General features: G+C 42.3%; 1 protein-coding gene across 2 annotated transcripts in view; it reads left to right on the top strand.

Moving 5' to 3' along the window:
• The first annotated feature begins 14,138 nt into the window (after positions 1-14,138).
• Positions 14,139-21,080, top strand: part of PRKCD (protein kinase C delta) — a 232,912-nt gene continuing 225,970 nt past the window's right edge. For both annotated transcript variants that reach the window (XM_030205956.1, XM_030205955.1), the window contains exon 1: positions 14,139-14,349. The gene's annotated coding sequence lies outside the window, so the exon portion shown is untranslated. The remainder of the gene's footprint in view (positions 14,350-21,080) is intronic.

Raw genomic sequence — 21,080 nt, 5'->3', positions numbered from 1 at the left:
ACGTCTACTTGTATTAAACTCACAAGTTTATGTAGATTTGTAATCATCGAACACCTCCAGCCAACCAGTAGTATACCCTGTCTATCATATATTTAAGCCTGGATAGAGTAATGTTTCTCATTCATTAATAAAAATATCAATTGCCAGGCGTGAAAGACTTTTTAAGTACTACTGATCAAAAAATAAACATCATTGCAATAAATTAGCAAATAATGCACAAAATCAACTTAGCTTGATGGCTCCAATCGCTAAATGTCGTCTTTTAAACTGGAGCTTATCAATGTCATATTAGGCACCTCCGCTATCACTGTGCGCCCGACAGGACCCTGTTTCGCGGTCTACTGCTTTATCAAGGGCATAATTCCTGTAACACGGAGAAACAACGTTATTATATGTAATTTAAAGATTTTTAGCTTACTTACTATATAAAACTGGCTTCTGGACTCACGGCAACAGTTACTGCACTCGATGCTGTGCCAATCTAAAATGGCGATGGCGTGCTAGTGCTAGTACTGACAGAGAACTATTGAATTTTCAACTGTGGCTCAATCATTGCCATCCTCGCATTCAATTCACTATATCCTTTTCAGATAAGAATATTCATTTTCTGGATGTGGATATTACTATAAGAGCAAATGGTTTTCAAACCAAGGTATACACCAAGTCTACAGATAGAAATACCATTTTAGACTATGGCAGTTGCCATCCTAAAACTCTTCGACAAAGTTTACCCTTTTCTCAATTTCTACGTTTCAAACGGATTTGCACCGAAGATGTTGATTTTTGCCAGCAAGCTCAGACATTTGGCTCCAGATTATTACAACGCAGTTACCCGAAAAATGTTTTAAAGAAAGCCTATACAAGGGCTAAATATGTGAATCGAGATCTGCTTCTGCAACAGATTACTTCGACCCCACAGGAAGATCCTGTTGAAACTTTCATTATGAGATACATACAAGGTGGGGAAGCTGCTTCATATATTATTAAACAACATTGGGACATTATGCGTGCCCATCCTATTTTTGAGAATTGTCGTTTAAGGATGGCCTTTTCTCGTGCACGCAATCTTAAGGAAATCTTAAGCCCAGCTGATTTGTCAGCTCCTGTAGCTATAGAGTTCAACACTTCCGGTAGCCATAAAAAATGTAATAAAAATGGGTGTAAAACATGCCCTTTGACTATTGAAACAGACAATTTTTGGCATAATGGCCAATGTATCCAACTCAGACATCAAACTACCTGCCGTACAACACATGTTATTTATTATGTTAGGTGCCCATGTGGAAAAATTTATATTGGGAAATCCAATAGAACATTAAATGCCAGAATGGTCGAACATAGATCTAGAATTTCAGCTCAAATTATTGGTGCTCCATTAGTCCAACATTGCATTTTAAAACAACATCCTAGTGAATCATTGAAATGCATGGTAATTGATCATATTCAGCCCAATGCTCGTGGAGGGAATATTAACAGAGCACTGCTTCAAAAAGAAACTCAATGGATTTTTCGTTTAAATACGGTTGAACCCCAAGGCTTAAATGCCCACTTGCAATGGAACTGTTTCTTTTAAGGATACACAATAGAGTCATTGCCGTTTATGCCGCTATGGTCTTTTGGTATAGTAGAAAAAGAGAGAGAAATATTTTTCTATTTATAGAAATCTTTGGTAAGACATTGTAGATGTCTATTGTCTACTCGTTTATCCCATGTAGTTTGTCTCTTTAATTCTGTATAATTTAAACATTCGGTGGCTCTGACGTCACATCCCAAGAGGTGGAGTTTATAATCGAGAGCACTAGCACGCCATCGCCATTTTAGATTGGCACAGCATCGAGTGCAGTAACTGTTGCCGTGAGTCCAGAAGCCAGTTTTATATAGTAAGTAAGCTAAAAATCTTTAAATTACATATAATAACGTTGTTTCTCCGTGTTACAGGAATTATGCCCTTGATAAAGCAGTAGACCGCGAAACAGGGTCCTGTCGGGCGCACAGTGATAGCGGAGGTGCCTAATATGACATTGATAAGCTCCAGTTTAAAAGACGACATTTAGCGATTGGAGCCATCAAGCTAAGTTGATTTTGTGCATTATTTGCTAATTTATTGCAATGATGTTTATTTTTTGATCAGTAGTACTTAAAAAGTCTTTCACGCCTGGCAATTGATATTTTTATTAATGAATGAGAAACATTACTCTATCCAGGCTTAAATATATGATAGACAGGGTATACTACTGGTTGGCTGGAGGTGTTCGATGATTACAAATCTACATAAACTTGTGAGTTTAATACAAGTAGACGTATTTAGACGTCCAAGTTGTTATGAGACACCTATACCAGTCAGAAGTTCTTGAATGCAATATTGGTTTTTGTTCATTATTATTTCTAGGATGAGCAGCATAAAATGTTTTAGTCTTTGGGATCTTGCCAGTTACTTGTGACCTGGATTGACCATTGTTGGAAACAAGATACTGGGCTTGATGGACCTGGTCTATCCAGGGGCATTTTCTCCAAATGGGTTAGTTTTGCATATACCAAAGTCAACTCCAACGGAAGGTAACCTCTCCACTGAAGATTAATTGCCAAGTGAAGAAAAGTAGAGTAAAAAACTTCTCTTAGATGGTGTTCTCAGCAAATTAATTTGCTGAGAACACCATCTGAGAGAGTTTTTTTTTGCTCTACTTTTCTTCGCTTGGCAATTAATTTTGTATATACCACAAAAGAAATGAAACTCTTTTCTAAGCCAGGGCACGTGGAGCATAATCTCAGTCTCTCAAATTTACTGCTAATGCTCACCATAGAGCTTGCACTGTGCCAACGAGAGTTTCCCTCTGGAAACTATACAAGATGTAACTTGTATAGGTGGAAATTTTTTTAATCAAGCCTGTGGCACCTAAAACTATGGGAAATATTTCTGTATTTTTGTTGCATATTTTCTTGGTCTCAGACTACATTTCTTGGTATTTGTGGATCTTCCCTCTTTGCATGTGATTCATAATCACTTGGGGACTGGCGCTATCCTAGTGTTTTTCTCTTTTACTACTATGTCCGTTTTTCTTGCATCCAGCCTGTTATCTGTCAGCATGGGGATGTCGCAGGTGATCATAACCGCTTAGTTTTGTACAGTCTCTTAGGGTCATGAGCCCAATGTTTTTCCAGTACACCTGATTGTTATAACATGTACAGGGTTTCCATTGAATCAGATGTGCCTCCTTTGGTCTGTCCCAGTATGGCAATGATTATGTTTTTACAAGCAACAAAGCCCATTTCGTGAAAAATGAAATGGGTCCTAGGAAGGCTCTCATCTAAGCGATTTCTCCTCTCTCCCCTGCCCTTCCCTCCATTTCCAGCGATTCTCTCCTCTTATCCATGTCCAGCGATTGTCCTCTGTCCTGGCCTGCAATCCATGCCCAGCGATTCTCCTCTTCCCTGCCCTGCCCTCCATGTCCAGCGATTCTCCTCTGCCCTGCCCTCCCAGCCATGTCCAGCAATTCTCCCCTCCTCTCCCCTGCCCTCGTTTCCTTCCTGCTGCCCTGCCTTTAAGCCATTCATGTTACCTCAGGTTGCAGCGGCGGCAGGCTTGGCTCGTGTCGCCTCCAGCCTTCCCTCTCAGTGCCCCGCCCTCCTCTGATGTCATTTCGACTTTCCGCGAGGGCGGGACACAGAGAGGAGGGAATGCTGGAGGTGAGCTGACGTCAGCTCATTTGCATGCTGTTATGAACCCAGCCAGCCATCCAGGGAAGCAGAGTGACCATTTATTATATAGATGTTCTCATAAATCTGCAGCTCTTGCTTCCTTTTCTTCTTCCACCTGGGAAGAAGAATGGAGGAGATTACAGCGGAAATTCTATTGTCAACATTTTTTAAAGATGCATTTCATCCTAGCTAGCCCATTCTCTTTCCCTCTCCTTAGCTCCAGTCTTCATTGCTGTTGTCAGGGGCTGATTGCTCTATTGGGGGATCAGGTCACCCTCAGTATGCCACTGATTTAAACTAACTGCAGCAAGTCTGGCCTCTTAAAGGCACAGCAGTTTGCAGGCCACCAGAATAGCAATACCTGCAACAAGTCCATGAGCCCCTGTATCTTTAAGAGGACAGATTAAGAGAGAAATTGCTGCTGCTACAGTTTGTTTATATGAATTGCAGGCATGATTTATGCAGCCTGGAGTGAGGTGTAAGGAGTCACAGCAGCTGTAGTCGGATGCAATAGAGGCTACTGCATCACCAAAGCCACATGGGAAGCGAGGAGTAGAAAGAAATCTAATCTAATCATTTATATGATGGAATTGAATGCAAGAGATACACATGCATTGAAACTGGTTTAGTTAAAACATTTATTGTTTGAGAATAAGTCTCACATACAGTCTAAAACTTTCTAATAAAACTTTAAGGAGGCTTTATTTCATTATACTACTACTACTACTTAACATTTCTAGAGCGCTACTAGGGTTACGCAGCGCTGTACAATTTAACAAAGAGAGACAGTCCCTGCTCAAAGAGCTTACAATCTAATAGACAAGTGAACGGTCGGTCCGATCGGGGCAGTCAAATTGGGGCAGTCTGGATTCACTGAACGGTAAGGGTTAGGTGCCGAACGCAGCATTGAAGAGGTGGGCTTTAAGCAAAGACTTGAAGATGGGCAGGGAGGGGGCTTGGCGTAAGGGTTCAGGAAGGTTGTTCCAAGCATAGGGTGAGGCGAGGCAGAATGAGCGGAGCCTGGAGTTGGCGGTGGTGGAGAAGGGTACTGAGAGGAGGGATTTATCCTGTGAACGGAGGTTATGGGCGGGAACGTAAGGGGAGATGAGGGTAGAGAGGTAGTGAGGGGCAGCAGACTGAGTGCATTTGTAGGTAAGAAGGAGAAGCTTGAATTGAATGCGGTATACATATGTAACAACATTACAAACTACCAGAGATCATTATACAGTCAAGAAACCTGTCTCATTACCATTTTGGTGTGCATATGCTGTGTAATCAAGTAAGCATGTCTGATTATTTGCATTCTTATGTTAGGCTGTATGTTCACAGAATTTAGTAAAAAATTAAATCACACAAGTTAAAAAAAAAAGACTCGGATCAAATTTGACAAGCCAAGCTAAAAGCAATGAATAGTCAACCAAATCAAAAGCTGAGAAAAAGATGAGTGTAACTAGAATAACTGCATTCCCTGAATCTAACAAGATGGATATCATTAACCAGTGTTAGTAATGCAGACTCTGTACTATGACCTGTAAGGAAACCAAATTGTGTCAGGTGAAGTAGATTAGTTTTCTGAAGAAAATCAACAAGGTGGTGAAATACTACTTTTCCACTACTTTTGAAACAAATAAGTTAGATATAGCGGAGCAGAGGAGTAGCCTAATGGTTAATTCAGTGGCCTAAGAACCAGGGAAACTGGGTTCAATTCCCACTGCAGCTTCTTGTAACTCTGGGCAGTTTATTTCACCCTCCATTATCCCAAATACAAAATAAGTTCCTGTATATAATATGTAAACTGCTTTGATTGTAATTACAGAAAGGCAGTATATCAAATCTGAGGCTAAGGATTAAGTATAGCCTTTTTCCAAAAGAGGATGTATCCACACCTCTTTCCAGGAACAAATTCTTCTATATGGGAGTAAATTCTAGATTTTATAAACAGTTAAACAGCATGTCAACATAAATCACCGCCAGGGCTGTAACACATGCTCCACATCCCCCCCCCCCCCCCCCCCCCACCAACAACAGAACTAGGATTCTCCCCCTTACAACTCACCAAATACAAAAAGAAATATTCAAACTGTGGTGTCACCTCAGGATCAGTAACACATGTTCCTACTGCTAGCACTTTGGCGGTCATTTTAGAAGGGATATTCACATTTGAGATGTACATAAACCAGCACTTAAATCTTGCATAAACATCTAAGTTCCCATTTTATAAAGATGGGATATGCATGACAAAAACTCAAATGTGTGCAAATGGCAACTCTTTGCTCATGGTCTGGGTGTGTTTTGGGCAGGAATAAAGCTTGCCTAGAAGATGTATGTTTATTCCCCTATCAGAAGGGGAATAAACATTGATCTTCTAACAGATCGACATCAAAGTTTATAGCTATTACCAAGCACATTTAGGTTTTAGCAAACTGCTCCAATTGAGCAGCACTCCACTGGAGGGATTAGGGAAAGTTGCCCCCATAATTCCCCAGTGCTTTTTGTCCTCCCAATAGCCAAACTAGCCTAGTGGTTAGTGCAGTGGGCTAAAAACCCGAGGAACTAGGTTCAATTCCCACTGTAGCTCCTCATGACTCTGGGCAGATCACTTAACCCTCCATTGCCCCAGGTACAATACTTAGATTTTGAGCCCTCTAAAAAAGTACCTGCATGTAATAATTATAAACCACATTGTACCACAGCAAGGTAGTATATCAAATCCTATTAACCCCTACCCCTCTGTAATAGCATCAGGAAAATACAGGCTTAAATTTGTAAAATGGTAAAGATAACCATGTATGTGTCATTGAAATTTGTAACATTTACTATACTAAATTGGATGTTTATATGGGGGGAGGGGTTATTCCAGAAAAATATGGATTTCAAGATAATTTTAGGTTTATTCATTCTAGAAGGGGGGGGGTGGGATAGAGTTTTGGTGCTAGTTTGGAGCAAAAGACTGGAGGTGGTTATGGGTAGGGAGCTATCCTGGGAGAGGAGGAATGGATACTTAGTGGGTATAGCTGTGGATATTCAAGGGAGGAGGAGAAATTTGAAGCAAGGTAATACCTTGATATTCTTTAATGCTCAGTTGGTTAGTGATGAAATTAGGGGCTATGGATTGGAGGGATATGTATCACTGAAACACAGTTGGATGGTGATGATTCAATGCTTGTACAACAGTTACTGTTAAAGAGATATGAATGTTTAGGTGAATAGGATGGAGAAGTATGAAGGGGGACGAGGATTTGTTTTGGAAGCCTTGGGAATTCAAGATGGTTCCTTTGTGGTTGTTGTTAGGAACTGATTGTCTTTTTATTAATGATAAAGGATGAGAGAGGGTTGATATTTTTCTTTTGCATTGGGCACCTGATGCTACCCTGTTGCAGTTAGTTGAGGAGGTAACATTGAATTGTGAAAATCTGTTTTTGGGGAGATTTTAATGCATATTTTGAGGACCCATGTCAACTATATGAGAATTGTTTTGTTCATCGAATGGAGGCTTTAGGGTTTCAGCAGTTGGTGGTAAGACCAACCCATGCAGCCAGCCATACGTTAGGATTTAGATTTTTGTTAAGGATTACCATCAGGTAGAAGGATGATCTTGTCAGCTCTCAATTGGTCCTGTGGTCGGACCAAGTTGTTCTTTCATCTATTATTCAGAGAATGAGGAGAGAAAAGAAGATTGTGCCTGTTTGGCATATTGTGAGGAGGGGGGGGGGGAGTCACTGCTAACATGGTCACAGATAAGTGTAGGTATTGAGAAGGCGTTGGAATGGAACACAGATATGTTGTGAGTATATGATGAGTTGATGTCATTCTGGAAGATAAAGATTTGGGAAGGGAGGCATTGGGTTTCCCCTTTATATACGAAACTACTGAGTGAGGTAATGTGGGACTGTTAGATCATAGTAGGAAGAAGGATCAGACTGATGTTGGTAGGACAAGTGGAAAATATTTTGTAATGAGAATCATTGTATGGTGTTTTATGAAGGTAAGTAAGTTCAGTATTGAACTGACCTGGTGAATCTTTTAGGTAATTCGCTCTCTCACAGTCAGCCAGCATCTTTTTCAGGTGATATCACGTGGTGATTTTGTGGACTTTTTTGAGGCTAAGGAACTGTGGTTATGGGATACACTTGAGCAGCCAGTTGGTACTGATGGTAAGGCTCAGGGGCTTGTAACGTCTAATATAGATGGACTCTGTGGGGGGGTGGTAGTGGTGTTTGGAACAAATTCGAGTTAGTCACTGCTTCCCTAGTGAAAATAGATGGTCAGGTTTTTTAATGCCTCATTGCTAGAGAGTTCTTTCCCAAATTTATGGAAAAGATCAGTGGTGCTCCCTGTGCCAAAAGGCCCTCATTTGGAGCAAAGATAGATGAAGAATGCCAGTGCCAGCCAGGATTCCACCCCTGTGGGGCAGCACTTTACAAAACCAGAGCACTGTACCAGTGATTTCAAGGTAAGAATCCTGAAAGGTAACTTTAAAACAATACAGGAACGCAAGACCTTTGAAGTCAGAATGATTAAATATTTTGACACCCACCAGACAGGACTTAACAAGGATCTGGGTTTTCTAGCCCGTTATAAACCATAAAGCTGTATTGCTCTGTTTGTCACCCTCCTCTCACCTACCCACCCCCACCGTGTTAGACTGTCACTGAAATGCTTTGATGTTTCACTTATATATACTGTCATCTACCCCAGTTGCTTATTTCCGATCCGACGAAGGGCAACTTCAAAAGCTAATCAAGAAATGTATTAAGTTATATCCAATAAAAAAGGTATTATCTTATTTTCTTTTCCATGTTTTATTTCTATTGATTACCTTTAAAAGTGGACTAACACGGCTACCACACTTCTCCCATCTTTAACATTCTCTTTTTGGGAAAATTGTATCGAAGGTAGTGTTCATTCAATTATTACATTTTTTGGAGATGCACTGCACGTTGGATGCTTGCCAATCTGGGTTTCACCAGTTGTATAACACACGTTGTTGCTTACAGTGTGTTTTACGATATTCATGTGTAATGGGAGCTGGGGCTCAAAATGTACATAGGTGACAGCCTATGAGTCTGGTATACATAATCACATTTATCTCAAGGCATGGGCCGGGACTGTAAAAGGTTCCATGAGGCCAACAAGGCTGGATCCCATTCATTCACTGCTCACTCTCTCTCAATAAATGCAGGCCACACAGCTGTATGTGTTCTGAACCAAGACATCACTTTTATTTTAAAGTCTTTTAGTCACTTAATTTCAAGGACAGTATTGGCAGAGGCAGTACTGATGCACAAATTCGCATTAATCACTTCCTGAGAACTGTGAAGTTCTCCTATCTTTCTCAGAATTCACTCCAGTCAGCATACAATAAAGCTGTCAACTTAGTAGAAAGGTAAGAGATACCCTTACAGTTGTGATGATCTCAGTGGCATGGGACTGGCAGTTGCCTGGTAATTGGAAAAACTCCTTCAGAAATGGGAGGTTAGATGCCAGTTCAGAAGCTGATGTTTGTAGGTTAGGAGCTGCAAAACATTTTTTTCTCCCATGCTTGATAATGGCATAGTCAAAATCATGCATATGTAGATCTTAACAGATGCCAAGTTGATAAATTACAGAATAGATAGTTTCCTTTCTCCTCTGGTCCTTAGAAAAAAGGTGAAACAGAAACTCTGCTTCCACACACCCACACAGTACATGTCATAGGTCTGGGTGACACATCTGATGCCTGTCTTTTAAATTATATGGCTGACTGTTTTCATTGATTTAGTGAACACTGCTATAGGTAAATGCGGTCTTAGAAAATCATGGCCTCAAACTGGAAGGCTCCCCCTTGCACAGAGGTCAGAGCCCAGGAGGCTAGAGCCAACAGACACAATTTTAAATCTGTGCTTCCCCTATTATATGTCTCAAATTTCCCTCCAGAATGTAACTCCTCATTACTTTAGTGTTTCTACAATTAGAAAATCTCATTTCCGTTAGATGGATAGGATTTCAGAGATCACCAGAACACACTCCTACTTGGTAACCTGTGATGTCATTATTAATCCAAAATACACCACCATTGTTGAAGCTTATTTGGGCCAAAATCCCACAGGGAGCCGGCTTTCCCTGCTTCTTGCCTTCTGCAATTTTTTTTGCTGTTGATTGTTTTGTCAAAACCTCCATCTCCGTTCTACTCCTCACCTAGCAAGAGGAAGAGATACTAGAAAACTGTACCACAACTAAAATACGAATTATGATTAGAATAATCGTATCACATCATAAAATGCATCATCCCAGCACTGTGAGCTTTCTGGGTGAGTCGGACATGCAGGAGACAGAAGCTAAAGAAACAAGCTGAGTTTTAATAACCAAACTAATAGATAGTAAATGTTCGATAAGAAGAAGGTGGACCCCTACCCCACCCCCCCAAAAAAAAAAAAAAAAAAGATGTGCAAAAGAGGAAATTCTCATTGAATTCTTTGACTGGGTGACCGGAGAATTGAATCAAGGACGTCCTATAGATGTAATCTTCTTAGACTTCAGCAAAGCTTTTGACATGATTCTGCACAGGAGGCTCTTGACGAGATTGGGTGGCAGAGCTGGCGGGGGGAGGCGGGGCAAGACTTCTACGGTCTGCGCCCTGAAAATGGCAGATAACAAATCAAGGTAAGGTATACACAAAAAGTAGCACGTATAAATTTATCTTGTTGGGCAGACTGGATGGACCGTGCAGATCTTTTTCTGCTGTCATCTACTATGTTCACTATGTTCACATGTAAATGTTAGATAGTGGTACTGAGGTTGTATTGCTACTACGGAGCATCTTGGCTGCGTTCGATACAATAAATCATGCTCTATTGCCAGAGATGGGGCTATTACTCTTTAAAAGTAAGAAAGTAAAGTAAAAGTAAAGTACTAGCCTCAAAAGTAGTGAAGTAAAAGTAGAAAAAGTCTCACTTTCGGGGGGGGGGGGGGGGGGGGGGGGGGGGGGGGGGGGGGGGCGGTCACACAAGGTTCTTACTAGAAAAAAACAACACCCTGAACATTGCAGTGGGCAGAAGAATATTAGTACATCTACTGGAAAACAAAACAAGCTGCATTAGTACAGATCAGTCTTACACAAATACCGATCTGATGCTAACGGAATACTTGGCCTTTTTCACACATGAACAGAGGAAGCCCCTCATGAAGTATAGAATAAGTAGCCACAAACTAAAACGGGTATTCAGTTTAATTTTTGTCTATGTATTTCTCAAGAAGCTTGGCTATTTTTGGGACCGGATGTTTAGGCCCAATCAGATGGAAGTCGTGTCTGACATCGCTTGGAAAGCCTGTAGAGGGGGAGAAGCAGAAGACGGAAAATACTTTAAAAAAAATACTCTTCAAACTTGTACTTTGTTATTAAACACAAAAGCACATTTTACTGGGAATCAGTGATCATAACATGATCAAGTCTGAGCTACTATCTAGGATGAACCCGCAAAGGAAATCTACTGTAGCTGCATCTCATTTTTGAAAGGGTAACTATATAAAAAAATAGGGAAAATGGTTAAAAAGAAGCTAAAAGGATCGGCTGCAAAGGTTAGGATACTAAATCTGGAGTGGATGTTACTCACAAGTACCATCTTGGAAGCCCAGACCAGATGCATTCCACGTATTGGCTAAGATGGAAAACGAAAGCCAGCATGGTTAAAAGGTGAAGTGAAAGAGGCTATTATAGACAAAAGAATGTTCTTCAAAGAATGGAATTAGGACCCAAATGAAGAAAATATATTTATATTTATAAGGGAAAAACTCCTTATATGAACTGGGCAGGGCGGGGAGCTGTTGATCCTGCCCTCCTGTCTCCTCCTTGTTTAAGGTACAGGAAGGGGCGGAGTGTGGTTCGGGTGCAGGAGGAAGGGAGGGAGGGGGGTGTGCCTGTGCAGGGGAAGGGGTTTGGTCCACCAGACCACCAGGGAAAATGTTTTTTTTAAAGTTCTGGGGTCACAGGGGGATGGGGGGAGTCGTGGTCCACCAGGGAAAATTTTATTAAAATATTCGAGGGTCACCGGGGGGAGGGGGGTTATGGTCCACTGGACCACCAAGGAAAGTTTAAAAAATATTTGGGGGAGGGAGGGGGACTCAGGGTCTACTGGACCACCGGGGTAACAATGGCGGTCCAGTGCATCAGAGCTGTCAAATGGACTTGACAGCTCAAACTCACGAACAGCGAGGATACACAAAGGGGGATTTGTGCAGCTCATTTGCATGCGATCCCCTTTGTGCATCGCTGGCTGTTGGCGATTCGCTAAATTTTAGCAAGGCAGCCATATTTTATGGCTGTCTTTGTGCATCGGGGCCTAGGTCATTTCTTTCAAATGTTATAGTACACAGAGAAGTTCAACTTGTGCACTATACAGAGACCTATGAGGCAGGCCCTTGCAACTGAAACATTCGTATAGAGTCCATTGCATATATTTTTGAATAAAACTTTTGATGTGAACTCATTGAGTCCATTGGACTTTTTTTTCTACATCATCGTTTGTGTCACCTTTGTTCTTTTGTGCTTGTCAGCTCGCAAAGCAGACCACAGGTTGCCAGACAGTGAAAAATCTTCTAACCTCACAATTTTAACACCAAAAAACCAACATGGTATAAAGCCTACCATCACAGTGATAATAAATCAACTTCTTTATTGTGCTGTATTGGCAGGTAACAGGCATATTGTTCAGGTGCCCCAGGAGCTGCATACAGTAAGGTTTTCATCTGTCATTTCCAAGCAGTGAATAATGGTGGAAAGTTGCTAAGGAACAGTCTGCTGATCATAGCAGTTTCTCTTTTCTTTCCCCCCCCCCCCCACCCCGAAAGCCCTGCTAACTGAAGGAAGGGAGAGCTGTGATTGGTGTTAGGCTTAGGAAGCCATGCACCAACAAAATTGTAAGCTGTATGTCAAAAGCCATACATTGCCTTGGGCCCTTTCACTAAGCAGTGGTAAGCCCACCATGGGAACTACCACAGGAGCTTGACAGTAGTTCCCACTTCCCACCCTTAGTGCACCATTTCAAGCGCTACAAAAATATGTTCTATTTTCATAGTGCTAGAACTTAACCGGTAATAATTGGGTTACTGCCAGGTTAGCATGGGAGCCCTTAACGCCATCTCAATGAGTAGTGGTAAGGGCTCCTTAGAAATGGCCACATGGTAAGTGCGTCACTCATGGCATCACCCATTTCTTTTCCGCAAAAAGTAAAAAAAAAAGACAGCCTTTTACCAGCTGCAGTAAAAAAAGGGCCTTATCACGCATCAAAAACGCATGCTGACACTAGTGCAGCCCCCCTTCCTGCAGGCTTAGTAAAAGGCCCCAAAGGCAGTTAATAAGTCTCAATATATATCAGCACAGTGCTCTAATGCAAACTTATTGCTGTAAAAAAAAGGCACTATTATAAATAAAACAAAAAACAAAATTAAGAAAGGACGGTTAAATAAATGAACTGTCTAAATGTCATACTGGTGTTCTGTGATCAAATAAGCATTCTCCTTCTGTTACCATTAGAAGATTTAAAAGCTGGGTTCCCCAGAACTCCCCCACCCCTGCTAGTATAAGCTATCAATTATTAGACCTTCACATTTCTAGAAATATTAACAATGTCACATTAAAACAAATGCGCCCTGGAACAGATGCACATAAAATGGGCAACCAAAAGTATAAATTAGTTCAGACCAAACCAACGTTGATATCGTTTTTTTTCAGCACCCACAACAAAATCCAAATATGTGTAAGGGGGGTCTTTAACAGCGTGTCCCTGTGTTATAAAACAACACTACAAATAAACAAAGTGGGAAGTGGACCAATGATTCCAGGACGCTGAGACTGTGATAGTGTATAAAGGAGCAAACTTTACGGTAGACGCGACAGTGAACAGCCTGCATTTAATCTCACCAGACACGCGAGCAACAACAGCCAGGTTATTCTTACACCGCGTTTTCTTTACTTCATGGAATCCCATTCAACTTACAAATGTAAGAACAATTTTCTTACTTACAAACGCCGCTACTGAAAAGAGAACAATCACCTACCAGAAGTAGGTGGGAACGCTAGAGGGAGGGCTGAAATGGCCTGGCAGAGGCTATTGGAACACTAGAACGAGTCTTGGACCGCAAAGAGAGACGCTATTGGCGTACCAGAACGAGGCTTGAAATTCACTGCGAGAAGCATGGAATTCACAGAGAGGCAGCAGAACAGCACTCATGAATAGTGCATACCGCCCAAAAAAGCGCAACCTGCCTTCAAAATTAACCCAATTTGGCTGGAAGCCCGGCCCGCCCAACTAGCAACCTAGAGTTGAGACAGCGTACTGGGGAGCAAGGGGGCGGTACTGAAGGAGGGCCCTTCTGCTGCAGGAGGAGGAGCCGCCCAGCGAAGGATGGGGCGGGGCGGGGCATGAGTCGGTAGGGCGGAGCTTGCACTGGAGAGCACTGCTTCTCCCGGGAAGCTCGGGGGCATCGATCGCTCCTCCCAACAAGTAGCTAAAAACTCTGCTCGGCAGCAGCTGCTCCCAGTACTTCCAGCAAATAGTCGGTGTGCCCCTCCTCCAGAAGTGGCAGCCGACACGGGGGTCCCCCAGAAGTGGTAGTCCGATCAGGAGACGGGGGTCCCCCAGGACGGCAGCAGCAGCCTGGACTCCCATCTTGTGGGTGAGTTGAGCTACTTGTTTTCTTTCGGGCGCAGTTTGTTCAGATCGTAGGGGAGGGATCCTTAAAGCTGGTATCGGCACTCTGGACCGGTCCTGTAACCCGTTCGGCAAGGATCAGAGTTGCGATCCGCCTCTGGCTGCTACCTGCTGCACCCACTGTTGGTTTCTTTTTAAACTTCATGTCTGTTCGTTTTCACGCACCCAGAGGTGGAGGCTTGTTGGGCAAAGCTCACACTTCCTGCTTGCAGACACCAACTCCGGTGTGAAAAGTTCTTCCAAGGTTTGCAATGGCGAGGACGAACAAGGAAGTGACTTGGGGGAGCAGTAGCTGGAGCTTCTCCCCGCTCCCAGGAAAGCGCCGGTCTCTGGAGCACACTTTTTCAGTACAACACAGGAGTCAGATCCCCTGACTTGTTTGTTTCTCGTAAAACAAATTTGCTTTTTGCATGAAATGAATTAGGGTAGCTTCTGCTGGAAAAGAGCGCTGTCCAGGCTGGTCCCGTGGGAATCTTGCTATTGAAGAGTTATCAACTTGTGTCATGAATTTTCTTGTTAATTCTTTTTACTTTTGAGAACTGAGTTTCCGTGTGATCCGGTTAGCATTTCTTTACTATGAGTTGCAGGTCTTTCATACTGTTGCACCACGGTTGTAAAAAAAAAAAAAAAGTCAGCATCTTTCATTCTCAGTTGATTATGTCCACACAGCTGCCCTTATTCTCAGATAAACCGAGGCAGTTCTGGTACCCATCATGACGGTTCACTGGATAGTTTCATATGCTTTGTAGCATAGGACCAACTGTAAAGAAAAGCAATGCTAAGTTTTAAGTTTAGACAACGTCAGAGAGCTTGCCAGATGTGGGAGATAACATCTGCCTGAAAGCCAGTATTCTAGAATTGTTTCTGTAGGGCCTTCCATGTTGTAGGTTTTCTGCTTGTTGAAAAAAATCCCTAGAAATGAACTTTGCAGGCCTCATGCTTTTGGACCCTCACACCAAATACTACTACTTAACATTTCTAGAGCGCTACTAGGGTTATGCAGCGCTGTACAGTTTAACAAAGAAGGACAGTCCCTGCTCGTAGGAGCTTACAATCTAAAGGACGAAATGTCAAGTTGGGGCAGTCAAATCTTTTCTTCCACTGGCTTCAGTAGTGTAGAGAGGAATTTCTCCATGGGGGGGGGGGGGGGGGGAAGTGGCGGCAAACTAATTTATTGCATTACCCACCAGAATGCCCAGTAGACAGGAAGAGCAGCAGTGAGTGGCTATGAAATCGGTGGTGGGGTGGGGGGGAACTGTATGTAAACTGTTTGTTGCATTGGATGGGTCAGCTTGTCTGTACAAACAGATCAGTGAGCATTTTAAAATCAATGCAAATTCATTAATAATGTTTCTGCATAGTATACCTTTCATAGGCAGTTTAAGACTAGATCTTGGATCTAGCCATGGATTGTGTTTGTAAAACATTTCATAGCAAGTACATTTGGAGCTTGGTGACATTTATTTTGTTTCTGATTAGCTTGACTTTGCTCTGTGACAGAGGTGTACTCATCTGTGAACTTTTGCTCACCTTTTTATCACATTTGATTTATATTTTCTGTTTATTTGGATTGGGAGTTGGCAACACCACTGAGTGGTAATAAGGTGACTTCTCAATGTGTTGCAATATGGAAAAGTCCAATTAATCAGACAAGTGATTAACATTTAATGGCATATCAATCAGATGTGACTTATGGTCACCTTCAGGCTTTAGGCATTTTCCTCTTTCAGTTATGTATAACTAATTCACCAGGATGCCAAGACTTTAATAGCAGTAGAAAGGTGTGTTTTCAGACCCTTCACTTTGTCATGGCTACCATTCAAGATAAGAAACATATGGAATACTTCTAGTGTGTAGCTGATCACGTACATAAGTATTGCCACACTGGAGCAGACCAAAGGTCCATCAAGCCCAGCATCCTGTTTCCAACAGTGGCCAATCCAGGTCACTTATCTCTTATTCCCTTATCTTTTGTTTGTCCTGTTTGTCTGTCCTAATTAGATTGTAAGCTCTTTCGAGCAGGGACTGTCTCTTCATGTTCAAGTGTACCGCGCTGCGTACGTCTAGTAGCGCTTTAGAAATAAGTAGTAATAAGTAGTAGTCGCAGATACCTGGTAAGATCCCGAAAAAGTTCAATACGTTTTACGCTGCTTATCCCAGAAATAAGCGGTGGATTTTCCCCAAGTCAATTTTAATAATGGTCTATGGACTTTTCCTTTAGGAAGCCATCCAGACCCTTTTTAAACCCTGCTAAGCTAACCACCTTTACAACATTCTCTGGCAACAAATTCCAGAGTTTAATTAATGTCAAATGTTATTATGGACGAAGGTTTCACTTGCACAGACATAGGTAAGAGCTTACTACACACTAACCCCCACATTCTATAACAGGTCATTTAAATTAGGTGCAAATTATCCCTGTAAGTTGTAGAATTACTAGCATGACTGTTAGTTATGCATGTAATTAGAAGCTGCATGATCAGTGCGGCAATACCTAAACCTCAACTACCCAAGCTGCAAAGGACTAAAATACAAATCAACTTACGCATCCAGTTTTTCTTACATCAGCACACAACTATGGAACACACTACCAAAAACCATGAAAACCATGTATGACCACCTCCAATTCAGGAAAAAACTAAAAACCCACCTGTTTCAAAAGGCTTACACCCCCCTCCCCCCGACCTAACATAAATGCCTGAACTCCGCGACACTACAACACCACAGTTCGTATTGATCACCAAACAATCTCATCTGTTCTTGTTTTCCTTTATGTGGTTCCTACTTAACCATTATTTCTATTTGTTTTACTCCGGAGTCTATCAACACCTCTCCGGTACCATGTAAGCCACATTGAGCCTGCAAATAGGTGGGAAAATGTGGGGTACAAATGTAACAAATAAATATTCTATAAAATATGTGTGCAATACACTTGCCCCTGGATTCTATATATCGCGCCTAGTGTTCTGCGCTGAGATCCAACCATATTCTATAACAATGTGCATAACCTATTTGATCAGCATTGCTAACAGCACTTAACAAGCAATAATGAGCACTAATTGGCAATAATTAGAATTCAACAGTAAACTCAGGGTTCAACCACTGTACAAATTCAAATGATTTAAAAGGACAAAACAGGGTTAACTATTGTTGTGGCACTGGAGGAAAAAGCCTCGAGAAAACTCCTATTACATGCAAACAAATGCTTTAAACGGAGTTGGACTTCCTCATCATCGGCTGAAAAAACCCTCCAGATGTTATAAATTGAACTCTAAAGCTTTTCTACTTAGCTTTTTATGTCCATCAATGGTCTTGATCTTCGCGTCTAGGCTACAGGCATTGGCTGTGAACATTGGCTGTGATCTACGGCGGCCAGCGTTTCTAATCCTATCTGCATCAGGATCACACGCCAAGTTATCTGAAAATTAAACATATATATCAGTGAAAGCCATCAATGTAATGAAACCTCCTCACACAGTGCCTACCTCTGGCCGGGGTTGGACTTACTCCAGTAGGCCGTGGGGTTTTAAGCCACTCTTTATTATTTATCTAGCAGTGAATAAATTCCATTCTCACCCCAAAGAAATTTCTCCATGCCGGGTTTTATGAACCAGACATAAACTTTACTTGAATGCTGCCACAGGCAGTTTATTCAAACTTCACATTTCTGGTAACAAACAGTTTTCTCTCAACATCATACAGTTTAATTTGTATCCACAATGGTATATAGCTGAAAGAGATTTAAGTGCCAGTTCACGACTCTTAATAGTCCATTTACAAATCGTATGAGGAAAGGCTAAAGAGGTTAGGGCTCTTCAGCTTAGAAAAGAGATGGTTGAGGTCCATAAAATTAGTGGTGTAGAACAGGTAGAAATGACTCTCTTTCAAAAAGTACAAAGACTAGGGGACACTCCGTGAAGTTATATGGAAACACTTTTAAAACAGGGGGAAATATTTTTTCACTCAGAGTAGTTAAGCTCTGGAACTTGCTGCCGGAGGATGTGGTAACAGCGGTTAACGTATTTGGGCTTTAAAAAAGTTTGGACAAGTTCCTGGAGGAAAAGACCTTAGTCTGTGTTATTGAGATGGACATGGGGGAAGTAACTGCTTGGCCCAGGATTGGTAGCATGGAATGTTGCTACTAATTGGGTTTCTGCCAGGTACTTGTGACCTGGTTCGGCCATCGTTTGGAAACAGATGGACCATTGGTCTGCCGCAGTATGGCTATTCTTATTTACAGCTCTTCCAGTCCAATACCTATTCTTTTGAGCAGAATAATCCAAGGCTGTGTTTGTAGCACTTTTGCAATAAGCTGTCTCCACTAGAACCAGACTTCCCTGCCTGTCCTTCTCCCCAAAGGCATACTTCTCTGAGCTACTGCCTTTAGTACTGAACAGGCTCTTTCCTGTTCTGCATCCAGGCTGCATTAACACTCTTCACACTCCACAGGTAATGTTTTAATTGGCAAAACCCTCCTCTTAATCCAGCCTTAGGTTATTGGGCCTATCCAGGACACCCCCTCTCCTCCCGGATCCTGGTGGGGGTGAATGCAACCAAAGACCATGTGCTCTGCATAACAGTGTTTTTTTTTATTTACCTCAGAGACAACCCTCTGTCATTCAACAACCAGAAACATTTCCCTCAGCACTTTCTCATAAACACTCCCCCTTTAGGGCTGAGCTTCTCCCTCTCCCTTTCCAACCTGCTCCCCCCCCCCCCCCCCCCCCCCAGAACTCCAAAGGAGGAGGGTCTCTCATCAGTTTAGTAATCCCCAGTATAATAATGGGGGATTACACTAATGTTCTGTAATGGAATCTGGGTGCATAGCAAGCTGCATTCTGGTGTCTAACCTTTGCCCTCCCCCTTATAGAAGTCCTCCCTAAGGAAGTAATTATAAGAGGACACCTTTAAAAAAAAAAAAATAAAAAAATTAAGCAGTGTACCTCTGTAAAATAGGCCCCCAGGTACTATCCCTGGTGATGCATAAATTTGCACTTGCTCCAAGCCAGTTGCCTGTTTATTGTATAATTTATATGAATACAGTTCAACTTTGACCCCTGCTCCCAGGAATGCTTACGTGCCGTGTGTAAAAAGATGTGTACTCTTCTTGTTACTCACAAATCACACAAAGAGGAGTGAAGTAAAACAAATAACTTCAAATTCACATTTCACTATTTAGCGTAAGCAAATGTAGAGAGGTTTCCCTGATGTTGGCCACCGTTTCACGCTGCCAAACTGCTGCCTCGGGGTAGTAGACCTCCTTCAGATTAAAGCAAGGCGTAGTGCCCATCGGTGCATGGAGCCAAACGTAACATGGTGCTGTGCCCCGACGGGCATGCGTAAACTAACCCAGCGGGGTGGGAGGAGAGGGGCCGAGCACAGGGGGGAAGGTTTCCCGCCGGCCCCTGGTATCCCGCTGGGAGGGGAGGGGACGGACGAGGGGGTATAACTCCCGGGCCCAGCCAGGACGCAATAGTTTTTCGGTGTCTGGGGATCGGCTTGCTGCACTTACGGTTCAGCTCCCTTGTTGTGCGGCGGGGAGCTCTGTATATGGTTGTCAGTCTTGCTAATGGCGGCAGACTGGTTGGGCTGTTATGCTGGAAAGTTGGTTGGCTTGGGTATACCTAGTGCAAATTTTGATGATATGAAATAAAATAAAGCTGCGGCCAAGTTGTGCCATGATAATAAACGCATTGTCTTCTGAATTTATTGCATCATCACATTTACTCTGCAGGCACGAGGGGTCTCGGCTGCCTGTGTTATGCTTTCTTGCTCACTTCAGTCTTATTGAGCACTTTTTAAAACGGTGTGAAACGGTGGCCGACGTTAGGGAGACCTCTACACTTGTTACAATAAGCTTTTGAAGATATTTAGATACAATTACATAAATAAAAAAGGTTTTTTTTTTAAAGCCAGTGGATTGCCTGCATAGTCTGAGGCTTTTTCCTTCCTCGTATAGGCATAATGATTACATTTTTCTTGCCTGTATAGAATACTGAATACAAATCTAGTGAAGTGTGAATTTGAAGTTGCTGTTCTTGGCATGCATACTTATACACATACTTTATTATAAAACTGTGAGTGAATGTATTTATATATAATTAAGGCTAAGGTAGTTGGGTGAACTTGGTAAAAGCTGCTGCATTTGTCTTACTAGCCCTTGAGTAAAACCATGCAGTCTCTCTGAATGCTGTCCCTAAATATTTCTTCACCAGACGTGTGGCTGTACTGCAGGATTTAGAAGCACCAGAGTCTGTGAGCAAAGCGGAGCTGATGAGAACTTTGTTCTTGAAGGGCTTGGTACTGTAACTTTTAAAGATCTTGGTAGTCAGTCTTGCAAATGATAGCTGATATGAGGCTAAATGCACTGTAGGTGAATGCTGCTAAAAGGGAAGGGGGGAAAGGGACTTGATATACCGCCTTTCTGAGGTTTTTGCAACTACATTCAAAGCGGTTTACATATATTCAGGTACTTATTTTTGTACCAGGGGCAATGGAGGGTTAAGTGACTTGCCCAGAGTCACAAGGAGCTGCAGTGGCCAAGACCGAACTTCTTGTCTTCCCACCCAAACCCACTTCTCCTCTCCCTCCACTCTCTATCTCAGTTGATAACACCCTCATCGTCCCCGTCTCATCTGCCCGCAACCTCGGTGTCATCTTTGACTCCTCCCTCTCCTTCTCTGCGCATATCCAGCA

Source organism: Microcaecilia unicolor, chromosome 6 (assembly GCF_901765095.1).
Source record: "Microcaecilia unicolor chromosome 6, aMicUni1.1, whole genome shotgun sequence".
Lineage (NCBI taxonomy): Eukaryota > Metazoa > Chordata > Amphibia > Gymnophiona > Siphonopidae > Microcaecilia > Microcaecilia unicolor.
This window is presented reverse-complemented; position numbering and strand designations above follow the sequence as displayed.